General features: G+C 32.9%; 2 long non-coding RNA genes across 3 annotated transcripts; both read right to left on the bottom strand.

The window, feature by feature from the left end:
- Positions 1–7250: 7250 nt before the first annotated feature.
- Positions 7251–8350, bottom strand: LOC126871495 (uncharacterized). Of its 2 annotated transcripts, none has more exons than XR_007691666.1 (3): positions 8225–8350; positions 8058–8149; positions 7251–7950 (listed from the first exon to the last, which is right to left on the bottom strand). It is a non-coding gene; the product is annotated as an uncharacterized LOC126871495 (long non-coding RNA). The 2 variants fall into 2 exon arrangements; XR_007691665.1 differs by having other exon boundaries at positions 8058–8126.
- A 4064-nt stretch (positions 8351–12414) lies between these two features.
- Positions 12415–13195, bottom strand: LOC126870970 (uncharacterized). The gene is made up of 3 exons (XR_007691486.1): positions 12842–13195; positions 12703–12756; positions 12415–12634 (listed from the first exon to the last, which is right to left on the bottom strand). It is a non-coding gene; the product is annotated as an uncharacterized LOC126870970 (long non-coding RNA).
- Positions 13196–13478: the final 283 nt, after the last annotated feature.

The raw sequence follows: 13478 nt of genomic DNA, 5'->3' as shown, positions 1-13478 counted from the left end.
TTGGGCATGCGTGTTAGCTCGGTATTAAACCTTTTATGCAAATGAATTTGAATAAACATGACATATGTTTTCCATGGAAGTTCAAATATCTCAACGTTTTTTAAAACAAATAAGAGGAAAAATATTTATGGAGGCATTCGCTGTATTCTGGAAAATGTTGATTCATCTATTAAACGAATAATTCGATTTTGTTTATTAACAAGTGAAAAGATACAAAATTTGCACGTATTTCTAATAAATTTTCTATTAAATTTTTATTGAAAAAGGATATTAAAGCGTCCAAAAAACAACTTTGAGAAATGCATGTTAGTTTTTTTCTTGCTCTTCTTTCTTACTTTAAGATTTACATAAATCATAAAAAATTTATTATTAACCCTAGATATTCCGCTAAACGACACTTTCTCGATGTGATAGACGTTCGTAATAATTCATTATCTGTAAATCACATATAAGATTGGCGTGCGAAATTGGCACACAATAAGAGGTTATTGAAGAGTAGAATCCCATGGGATGTATGCTGTTAAATAGAATATTCAACGAGACAAGAAAATTGCGATATTAGCCGTATTGATGTTGGTAACGTTATGCCAATGCGTAAGAGAATCCTCCGCAAGAATCTTCCATTTGCCTGACAACGCGTTTAACTACAATATGTAGGATGTGAAACAACATCAAACAAGTGCTTTATGTTAAATAACACGATTTTGAAGCGACATTCACAAGAAATTCATTAGCTTTCACAAGCGATTATAGCGATTACAACATGTCTACATATTGTCCGATATCAGTTTCATATAACAAGTCTTCCTGTTTCAACAAGAGTATTAATTATCTGGATCTTCTTGCATAATTGAATTAATATTATTAGAGAAATTTGATCAGTTGTCAATCCTAATAAATTTTATTGCATAATAATAAAGTTCTCGAGTCACTTTTACAATTTTGCAACTTAGCTGATTCTTCTATTCGACGTAGAATTATAAAATTATGCAACAGAAGTTTATAACTATACGATTAGTCACTTGTCAACTTATTGTAATTACTCGTTAGTAAATTATTGTCCAACAGAGTCCTGGATAAATAAAATCTTAATTTACAATAACTTCTGGCGAACTATACGTTATACCCAGACGTTTCCTGAACGCGATAGCCGCTATGCTTTGCAGATTCTTCGTCCGGGAAATAAGACGTGATTCGAGGCTCGAAGGAAAAGATAAGTCGCAGGAAACAAGAATAACTCAAATGAATGATAGAGGTATGAGAAGGAGCGGTAAGGTAGCTGCTAATTAATGGGGGCATTCATCTGACGCCATTTTGCGACTCACGGACCGCCTTCCTTCCGGGTGCTCGCTGCGTTTCTGTGCCAAGCGTAAACCTTAACGTTGTCCGTGTCTAGCGAGGACCACCGGCTGCCTGCATCGCCAACCGGAACGATTTGTAATCTAGCAAACCGCACCCAAAGATTGAGAGAGCCCAACGGGTCCTATACACCGTTGTATAAATTAGATTTGGTCGCATCCCTTGCCAACACTGGCCGCAAATTTCACCTGCGTACTTGTCAGTCTTAATAAGATTGCTCTCGAATTAAAACGAATCTCTACGTCGCTCCATATCGTTCGTTTAATGATTTTTCCAAATTTGGATTAAGTTTTCCAACTCTGCAGTTTTGTACAATTTTTGCACTACTAGTGTTTCCTATCTTTTTCAAATTAATAATTCTTTTTCAAATTGTTGTGATCCATTCTAGTGTCCTTATTGTCCTAATTGTTGTGATTTTCTAGTGTCCTTACGCTGCTTTTCTTGGAAAATGCTTTTTGGTACTAGAAGTCCTTCTTATTGCATCATAATATTTGTTGTTTAATGTCCTTTTACTTTAAACTATTGTAATATTTTGTTGCTAAAATATCTTCTCCCTTTGGTCATTCTGAAATCACAGTAACGGCATGAAGTAGATATTTTAACGTTGACTCAGTTCCTAAGGAAAATCATGGTACCAATGGATATATTGATTCTGGCAAATATGTTTGTAAAATCTTACGACTTAAATTATAGATATAACACATCTATTTTTGAATTGTATCCATTTTTTAATTCAACATTACATTGTACCGTGTAAGCTACTATATTCAGATAGAACTGGAGAGTAAACATATCATCGAGATGTTTCTTTTCCATCTTCCAATGGCAAGTACTGGACCAATAATGTGTTAATAACTATGTGTTATACTAAATAATGTGTTAAGAGTGGCACTTTGGTATAATGAAAATCCTTGGTACGAACCTGGAACTTGTCATGCATTTGATCTTTGACAGAGAGAAGGTGAGCGAGATATTAAATTTGCTGCGATTATTATGCAACTGGGAAAGAAGTAACCTGCATTAATAACGCAATTTCTCGATAATCTAACAACTTTACTGTATACCGTAGCGGAACCAGCTGGTAATTGATTTCGCTGGTAATTTTATATAAAATAACTAGAATGATCAATCGCAATTTATTTTCAACAAGAAAACTTGCCAAGGAAATGGTAGAAAAATGGTAAATATTACTTACGGAAATAATCGCAGATGGAGCGATATTTTACGGTTCGTTAGATATGAATTTCGCATCAGAAGGAAATTATTTAAGTCCCCGTTATTTAAATAGCGCCGTGGTCGTTTATAGTCTCATTTATAGAGGTGTATTATTCATCGAACGACGTGTTACGGATTCGTTTTCGGTATTGGATATTCAGATCGAGCGAGCGAAATCGAACGATTTGAAATAGAGTAGCGCATACGCTGACAAAACATTTGTTCCTGTCTTCTGTTAACATCAATACAGGCAATTTAATCACGCTGCAGTTACATCTCAGTGTTTTTCATAATTAAGTTTTCTGTATTAATTATTTCCGGATAATGAGTTCCGTAATTAATAAACGTACAGGTAAAATCATTCGTAACGCTTGTTATTTCGAGCTTCAGAATGAAGTTGTAGTAACTTTTTTAATTTCAAATAACTCTTTAAAGTGATAAAAATTTATTATGCATAGAATGAAAGAACGATGTAGAATTAAAATTCAGTATATAGATCGAGGAAAATAAATATAGACATATTGACCGACAAAGTTGAATTTGTTAATCGAAATTATATTTAAAAAAGATTATATACGCTGTTAGCTGTATCTTATTAACTTTCCTACGTTAAACTAAGATAAACAAACAAGTATTCTACGATGTTAAATGTTGAATTAATTGTTAGTTCGTAATAATGCAAAAACGATAAGAACGTAATATTTGTAAGCCGAAAAAAATTGGAATACTCATTTTAGCGTTTATTACCATTCGCCTAATAACGATCCGTATAAATAAAAGCACATATTATTCACTTAAATATTTTACTTGTTTACCGAGTAAAATTCTTTTCCGCCGCTTTTTCTGACCCTTAATATACCTTCAATTATGAAAATTTAATTTCGCCAGATGAATCCACCGGATAATGACCCTTCATTAGCGAGATGAACTCAGCCAAAAGTTTATAACGAAGATTTATCGCAATTTCGTGATCGTCTCGTAATATGTGCTCATTTTCCTTCTACTTAATCTTCATAAAATTCCAACTACTAGCGAATCGATGTCGTATTCAATAAAGTTCCTCGAAAATCATCGCGTGATCGATTGAATTTAGAAAACCAGAAAAATAACCGAGGGAAATAATCGCGCGAACTAGCGAAGTTCTTTATAGCTGCTATAGCTGCGAAAGGAAACGATTAAAATCGTTTATTTTTCAATGAGACAAGCTTAAAAAGCGCTTCATCTGAACTGACATCGGTTTGTCAACGAATAAACACATTTACGTACACGCTGTTTGAGTTTGAACGTCGTTTTCACACTCGTATAATGACCTACGATTAAATTCACGAAACTTCCGTAGCGTTAAGCAAAATGGGAGGTCAACAGGGAACTAAACGCATAAAAAGTTGTTAATTTGCTCTTAGGCACCGGCTATTTTACTCGATTATGCCACTTGAGCTTCTATAAAGTTGTCCCCGCGGTATCGGGCCCACACCTCCTCGCTTGTCGATTACTTTGAACCAAGACACGCGCTTCCACCTCTCCCATGGCATAGCCACCAACTTTATATTGGCTTAATTGCATTTAGACGTGAAACTTTAGCTGCACCTTTTTTCTTCCAACTTTTCTTTTCGCATTGCCGTGGTGCAAACTGTTAACTATCGATACGTGGATTGATCGTTGCGTCAACGTTACTCCATCCATTTTATAGTTGGAGACAAAATCGTTTAAAAAAAAAACTTATGAAGTGTTATTATTATTCGTTAGTAAATAAGTTATTTTTATTTTTTAACTTAAATTAGTAAATAAGTGTTATTATAATTTATAATGGAGTTTATTAAGGTTCTAGATTATTCATTATTTCTTAATTACTGATATCATAAAACATTCAGGGAATATGTTTCATGTTGAACGAGGAAGACAGTAAGATTGATCCTGAGAAATTAATGTTTGGTTATACGCCGCATTTGTTGTACTTTCTCGGGGAATTAATTAATCGTATCACATACTCATATCAAAACCCACAGACTTTACATGTAACTTTTGGGGCAACAATATGAGAAGTTCTTATTACCATGTGACAATATCTAGATATAGTGCAGCATATTGATAAACGAGCTACGTCGAAGAAAAAATATTGTAGTATCGGAGTATTTAGTTATACTTTCGTGTTTTATCTTAATTAGTCAAGAAATATTTTGTAATCATGATATATTCATTTATTATATTTTAAGGTCAAAATAAAATGATAAAATGATTTGAAATGAGTAATAAGTACTATCTCACAATTCTATGCATTTTATATAACAATTATTTTGAAATAGAAATATGAGAATTTAGCTATTTAAGAAAATGATGAAGTTAATATGATATTGACACATTCTGTGGATAGTGTTTATCATACAAATATGTTATAATGGATATATTAGACTATAGCGTAAATAATAAATGGGTATTATATGTAAAATGATTCTGTAAAAATTAAATTCAGGTTAAACCAACAGAACCACCTTTTAACATCAATTGATGCCAACGGCTAATATGTCGAAATGCCGATAGTTGGTTGCTTCGAAGCACCAAATTTTCAAATACAACATTGCTTTAATGCAGTGATTCGAAACATTTGCAATACTTACGATCAACATAAAGAAATTATTAGGATGTGTTTAAAATTGTCGTGCGTATCTTTGAAAGGAATATTGTATAAAACAACTAAAACGTACGTCTCTTTGCGACAAATACATGAGCATAATTGTTTATTAAGTTTTATACTGCAATATAAATCACGATACAATGGATACGCACAATAACTGAAAATATGTATACGCTAATAAAGGAAAATAAATCAATGTAATCGTAGGGAATGTTTCTTTATTAAAAAGATAGTAATAAACATACGCACGATTAAAATCTCTATATCGCTTTGTTTCATCGCGATAATAATTCGAAAATAAACACGCAGATTTGTGGTAAAAGCAGACAACTCATTTTTTTCCCTACAAAATTTATATATAAGTGCGTTATACAGAATCGTTCCACCATTGTAAAACTTTCAAACGTTACGCGCTTTACATTATCAAAGAGAAATATAGAACGCGATTCCAGAAATTTATTCACGCGCGAGTCTAACGCCATTAATGAACATTAATATAATACAGTAACGAAGAGAAAGAAAGGAGGTCGTGAAGTTTATTGGGATTTAAATAACAGAATAAAATGCACAGTGTGTAAATTTTGTTTCTAACGGCAAAAACCGGCTTTGTTTGACCGGCTTTAAACGCTCGCTTCTATTTATCGAGGATTTTTGTCAGTCATTGACGATGAACGAACGACACGCTCCGTGTCACGATTGCAAAACCAAGAATTTATTTACCGTCATCTGTTTATTGTTTACACGTCAATTTATGAAACTCTAAATATTTTAAAGCGACCTATTTACCGTGTACTGTATCAAAATAATAATACTTATTGCAATACCATTATTTTACGTACTGTTGTTGCTCCATTTCATTTATTTATACATCGTTCACAAATTAATTAAAGCAGTAACGCAGTAAATTGTTATTACTTTATTCCTTCTTTTTTAAAAACCGAGAACGAGGGTTTAGTTACAAATTCATATTTGCAAAGAAATCTTCTCTATAATAAATCAACATGAATGACAAAAGATCAGGAGGAGAGTTTCTAATATTTCATCGGTGAAATACAGAGTAACGTGAATTTGCATCGTTACCGCTCTCATTCTTTTTTCATGTTTTTCCACGGAAACCGGTGTAATACAGAAATACACGTTCTACATTCTACGCATACATCACACGTTTTTCATGGATATTTTCATGCATGTATTTAATATTTTGCAAATAATTTTATCGGAAACGACTGACGAACTCTGATGGAATCGCCGGTTTAATGTTTGCTTCGGCCATATTTTCGAGATAAGAATATTACAGTTGGAAAAATACAGAACCTTACGAAATAAAAAGATTGATATAGAGTGTATTTATTTTATTTCGTCACGCCTTCAACCATATTTTTTTATTATGTCGTGAATGTCGACGGATTCAGATGAAACAAAAATCTTCAATCAAGCCGAACTCGCCACGGTGTATCGTAATTCCTCGCTTTCCTCATAATAGAAAATATAACTTCGTCGTACAGAATATTAAATGTCCATGACGAAGATAGCGCAATGGAAAGTGGTGGGGCACGATGCAGATCGCAGTTGAAATTACTATTCCAATTGCATCTTTCCACTGGTAACGCCCCAGCTAGGAAGAACAGGAAGAAGGGTTAAGGCAGCTGGAAAGCTTAATTTGTTGGAGATAGTAAAATCCGTGGGTTTAATACATATTTATAAAGCGCATTAATGTAACCTAAAGAATATTCATGAAAATCTTTCCGAGCGCTCTCCTGGCGTCTCGCGTTTCCACATCCGCTTCCTATTTTCTAGAAAACAGAAGTAATACGCCAAGAACTAAAGCCAGATGTTAGAACGCGTACCGATGCAACTTATAATCTTCCTTATTCCGTGTTGTGATTTTCTTTAACGGTATGGTAGAATGCCGCGGCGATATCTCCACCTTTGTTCCACTGCAAGCTTCTAGATGACGAAAAGATAACGAACGAGATGAAATGTTGCATGGAAGAAAATCGGGCTGTATTTAAAGAGAGAATGCAGAATTCTAAGATGCTTAATGTTTGTTTATTTTGTGACATTTAGAGAATTCTACAGTTCGTAATAGTATGCTAGTGATTAATGCAATTAAGATTTAATAGCTTCTTCAAAAGATCGTCGTTATTTGCTATTTATAAAGTCGGATTTATTTTGCTTTCTGTCTCCTGCACAGATACTAAGGCATACGAAGGAAATTATAATTATTGTGTTAATGTTTATCTTTACATTAATCAGTTATATAGTAATGATATATGTTGCACGTGACTTTTGTGGCGGGAGCATCGCAAAACTTCTCAGATAAATAAGAACATCTCGGTGAATCCTTGAAAGTGATCGAGCGATATTGCGAGGGAATTTTATAAAGAAATAAAAGAATTTCTTATCAGTCCTTTCACAAGTATTACATAATATCCTGGCATGATAATAAGAAGAATATGTATAAGAGGTTGGACAAATATTTCCTTCATATTCCTGTCTCTTGACATGTCTCTCTGCTTTATATGCATATGTAACCGCCACATTATATATACTACGTATGACAATAATAGCATTAAAAGTAACTTTAGTACCTCTTGACAGTTATGTAATACAATTTCAAGACAGTTAAATATATTTTATATCTTACTTAGTTCAGTTATGTATTTAATATCGCTAAAATCAAGACTTCTCTAAATACTGTCGTTATCTTTTCAGCTTCAAATTTATTTACCATTACAGACTCTCTGTGAGAAAAAAGAAGAATAAACTTTATTCCAATACGGTTAAAAGATAAAGGATAATGATGAGATTAGTAAATTCAATCAATAATATAATGTCATTATGATCTTACTGGGCACATAGCTGCTACCTGAGGGAATCTGCATCGTCTACTGTAGAAGGTACCACACTTGGATGGATCCTTCAAAAGATCAAAACCAACAACTAAAGTAAAAAGTTAGAATATCGCTTCACATAAAATTATAAGCAGAAATGGTAAATAAATGAAAGTATCTTCACCGCCTCAGCGAGTGTTATAAAACAACGTGGTATCGAAATGACGGAGAAAAATAAAAGAAATATTTTAATCGTTTGATACATGTTCTCTTGTGTACAATTCTTGGTGTATTCAATATTGACGTGCCCACGCTTCTACTTTTTATACACAATCATCATTCAATGTCGCAGAACATATAGACAAATGTAAAAACCATTACACATGTTTTATGCGGCTATGTCAACATTAAAAACAATTTCTCGTGACTGGTGCGTCACGATTTATTGTTTTACAATTTATTATTCCACGAAGTAATAAACTTCGAATACAGCATTACGAAACATATTTATCATTTATCAAATGCTGATCAATAGCAACAGAAAGATGAAACAACAAATATTTCTGTTACTATCAGAGACAATGGAAGAGATTGACAACTTTTGACTATGCAATGCTGCATTTTAATATTGTTACTGTTAAAAACTTTTCTTTAATTCACTAGTCATATACAAAATATGAAGTAAAATAGTTATAATATTTGTTGCTTATCTAGACAGCTGTTTCTGCTTATCTTTACTTCAGCTATTATTTTAAAGTGACAAACAGACTTAATAACTGTTCCATGTTTCTCCATGTCGAATTTTTGCGTGCGATGTGAATACTGCGCTCATTATATACTTCAACACTATTATTTATAATAAGTTATTACAATAGATTAAATCTATCGTTATGAATTTGTCACGAATAGATAGTATATCCACATAATTTATTTCTCTAGCAAGGCATATATAAAAATGCATCGATATAAAACACAAAGTAATTCTTCTAAAGAGTTAAACAAATAGGAAAGCTTGGAAAAACTCAGTATTCCGGAATAGTGTGACAATAATATTAATCCGTGGACATCGTATTATTTAAATCTTTCTATTTATGAGAAGATGTATGAATACTTAAGTCCTTCAGACATCTTCAATGACAAAACGAGTTTTCCATGTTGTTCAGGTTGTAAATGTGTCAATTTCTAAGCTATTAAACATTGAGCACAATATTAAAAACAATAGGAAAGACAATGATGTACTGCAGAACAAATGCTTTATTTTTTAATAATACTATTCACACAAGAAGTGTCAATAATGGACGACAAAAGTTCCATCACAGTGTTAATCTGCCATCTAATAATATATGATATAATAGTATAATATGTAATATCATGTACATATATTTATTTTTATTCCTCTACCGCGGAAATTTTGTAGAGAAAAATATGTATTATCTATTAACGAAATATAGTATTGATACACATGTTTAAATATTTACAATGTAGCCTTTTGATTGTCGAAGGGAAGTAACACAGCTCAAAATCATACGTTGAAAATACTAAAAAAATGACAATACTGCAATATAATATTGTAGGAGTATGATATGACGTGTTCAGAATGATATTAAAAATCATGAGAAGGTAATATCATATACAATTCATTATTGGTCAATTTTTACTTGCACACGAAGGGTACAGAATTAGCATGAGCGCGTCATAATTCAGTAGTATATGATATGAATCTCTGGCACATATTTCCTATCCACACGTGGAATAAGCCATTGGAGAAAAATGTTACTGATTAATAGAAAATATAAATGCATACATATATCAATATACATACATATAATATAACACAAAAGTCCAAAATACTTTAAATTGTTAGAAATACTACCACAGTTCCTTTATCAAAATTTTGATATATATTTATATTAATATAAGAGTTCCCTTAGTATGCAATATTACTTAATTGTCCTTATGTCATCGAAGACATAACTAATTAGCCTGTTAAGACGACAAGCAAAAAGAAAAAAGTCATTAGTGATGTATTCATTTTGAAGCGTATTCAGCTCTTGATGCAAGACGATGCAATATCGATATTTTGCTTCGTATTTATACTATAGAATTGAATTGTTCTTCGTTGTGAAAATATTTACGAACACTTATATTTAATAATAAATTTTTATAAGCGTATAAATGATTGTGTAGATACATGAGATCACGAAGTAATAAAATTTGAGTATACAGTGACGTAAATAGATAAGTGAAAACAATAGTCTTTATTAAAAAGCGGATACTCCAAAATCACACATGAATATTTCTTAAAGAAGATAAGAACTCTTTTATTACAATTGTTGTCACAAATCTATACCTAACGATTCACCACCTTGTGTATAAATGTAGGCATATGCAGTCTCATTTACATATGAAAATTACAAAGGCGAATACTACCTTAATCTATCAAGACCATATAAAACTATTCTTAAATTCTTAATCTTTACCATAAAATCTAATCTTTTTACAATCAGAACAGATAACCTTGTTGATGTGATGTTAAATTGTCGAAGAATAAAATAAAGAAATGGAGACAAGAATTCGAAATTTTTAACGGTAAAATTTTAAAAATTATAGTGGCCGATGAAGATATGATTAAGTAATTGTAACTAATTTTTAGGTACGATTGGATTTCCAATTCGTTTTGATAATTTACCACTTAAGTACTTAAACTATTTTCTGTTTCATTAAGCGAAAAGAAGGTGCCTGAACTTACATTGCTAGATACCGTAAAAGAAATGCCAGTATAGCAATTCGTAAACTGTGACAAATATTATCTGCTTTGCTTTTATTTTCTTTCACTTTGATCTCAAAACGTAAACGTGTTTCAGAAAACAAAGGATTTACTAAAGGAAGATTAATATCGTCGCGTATAAATACGCATCGCGTTGTGTACCGAAAGCGATTTTGAATAACATAAAAGTGATCGGGAATATTTGAGAGTTAATTTTCCTTTTGTTCATTCTTCGTCATCACTGTTCCTGCATAAAGGGCAATGAAACACGAACGGATCAAATAATCAATTTTCTGAACAAAGATAAATTTAAATTAATTGCCTTCTTAGTCAAACATTGTACTAATTTAAAATGAGCAAGGTGTTACCGTAAAGCTTATTTATATATAAATCCAGAGGTATCCAACTGGCGAATCCTGGTATTTCCGTTCCATTATCCTCCCATAATGATAATTAATCGCACAGAACAATAAAACGTAAAGATCAAAAGACAATAACAACAATGCAATGCCGAACGTTCCACTTGACTTCATTCTATCTGTTAATTTAGCGATATGAAATTGTTTCCTGAAAAACGATATTCGTACTCGGATTGCATGATTGACTGGAAAACATACCTGCCAGATAACATTTCGTTAAACTCGGTCGATAATCATATTGTACCCTTTGGAACACGTGTTTGCGTAGTTGCGAATACGCGACCATATCGTAAAGTACATAAACGAAAAGGAATGCTGTTTCCTCGTTGAAGTAGCAAGAGTCACGTGGAAGTACCGCGCACGGGATCATTTCGCGGATATACGACTTTTGCAACACCCTCGACCGGGGTGGAGGGAGTTCGGCTTGTTGGGAAAGTTTCACGACTTAAGCCCTATGCTTCGTCTTTCTTCTCGTTCAGGGAACAAGCCGGAGACGGCGTATCTAAGGAAATCCTTAGCCAGGTATCACAAAGTTATCACAAGACAATGGAGGGCAGATCAGGTAACTTAGTGAGCAGCGCAAAATCGAACTCGAGGGCCGCTTCTGCTAGCGCAGATAAAGTTACCCCCTTAGTCGTTCTTTTTCCTTTCCTTCTCTTCATTTCCCTCTTACACCATTCCTCTCTTTATCCTGTCGCTCTCTCGCGTTGAAAAGCAGTTTCTTTCTTTATTTTTCCCCTTCCCATTCTTACTTCATGTCCTCCCCTCCTTTTTCCCTTCCTCCTTCGCCATGTTGTATCTTACAACTTTCCTATTTCCTTTGGCGTTTTCACCCGAACGAATAAGAGAATACGCGTTTCAAAGAAAATCTTGGTTTCTACAGTGATTCTGATGAAATGTGCTGAGGTCTGATATTTTTTCTTCAACGAAGACTCCTCTTCGACAGGGGAATTGTATATTATGGGAAAATGAAAAGTTTGAGAAGTTAGATTCGAAAAGAGAATCGTTCGGACTCGATAGACGAAAGTTTCAATGTATTTTAAACTGCTACTGATTTTTTTTATCTGGTCAAGGAGATCATTAAACAAATTCAGCGGAATCCATTGCTATATATGGCATTTTCTTATTGTAGGCTCAGGCAATTGAATATTTGAACGAATTTAGTATGCTTTAAGTATGCTTTAAGTATGCTTTATTTTCTAATACTGCCCAATCACATAAGAAAAATTAATAATAATGGTGTGCCATATCGTCATATATATTTATCCTAGTGCTTGTTGGAATTTAGTATACTTTAAGTATGCTCTATTTTCTAATACTGCCCAATCACGCGAGAAAAATTAATAACAGTGATGTGCCATATCGTCATACATATTTATCCTTGTGCTTGTTGTATCAGACAGATTTTCTAAAAGAAAATATTCTCGATTAACAAATTGTATTATCGATTAACATGGTCGAATATTTCTAACGTACTATACATATCAGGCCTAGAGTACCAGGAGCTGGGCGCCCATTTTTACAGATGCACTAAAAAATTGATATATAATATATATATACAATTACTCTAAGCCTTAATTAATATTTTATCGGTAATATAACATCTTCTACTTACCATAGCGTCAGCCAGCTTAATGAAGTAGTCTGACATGAGAACAACGGCGAAAAGGAAGACAAAAAGTCTCACCGATTGATTCATATTGCTACCTGATTGATTCTCATAGCAATATTATGCTTTTTATATATACCGCAATGTTGAAGCGTTTTCACATATAAATAGATTTATGAACCGTTGCGTGAAGCAATAAAACGAACCTTGCGTGATAATCGTTGGAAATATGTAATATAAACTTTGTGTTAGAAACATATAAATTTGTGAAGTAGTAAATTTTGCTTATAAAATCAGGAATAACAACAAAAGTGATAATAATTATTATCCAGGCATGCCGATATCAGTCCATCAATTTTATTTACGAATGCCTAACATTTGTGAGCAAGAGTTTGATCACGCGCGCAGAATCAAATTTTTCTTTTGTTCGCCTCGCAAGTTCTAGTTACAACGTTGAAATTTTCCATAGTAATAAGGAACAGCCGAAAAATATGTACCGCGATCCTCGGATCTGGACCGCCATGAAATCTTCCAGATTTACATAAGGGCCTCATTTGCATGAACTTATTAAATTTTTACCATGAGTAGTAAAACATCGTACGTAGATACGAGTAAAACTACCAGCAGGTGGACTTAATGTGTT

This window comes from Bombus huntii, chromosome 11 (assembly GCF_024542735.1).
Source record: "Bombus huntii isolate Logan2020A chromosome 11, iyBomHunt1.1, whole genome shotgun sequence".
Classification (NCBI taxonomy): Eukaryota; Metazoa; Arthropoda; class Insecta; order Hymenoptera; family Apidae; genus Bombus; species Bombus huntii.
The sequence above is the reverse complement of the archived record's forward strand: the minus strand, read 5'-3'. Positions and strand labels throughout refer to the sequence as shown.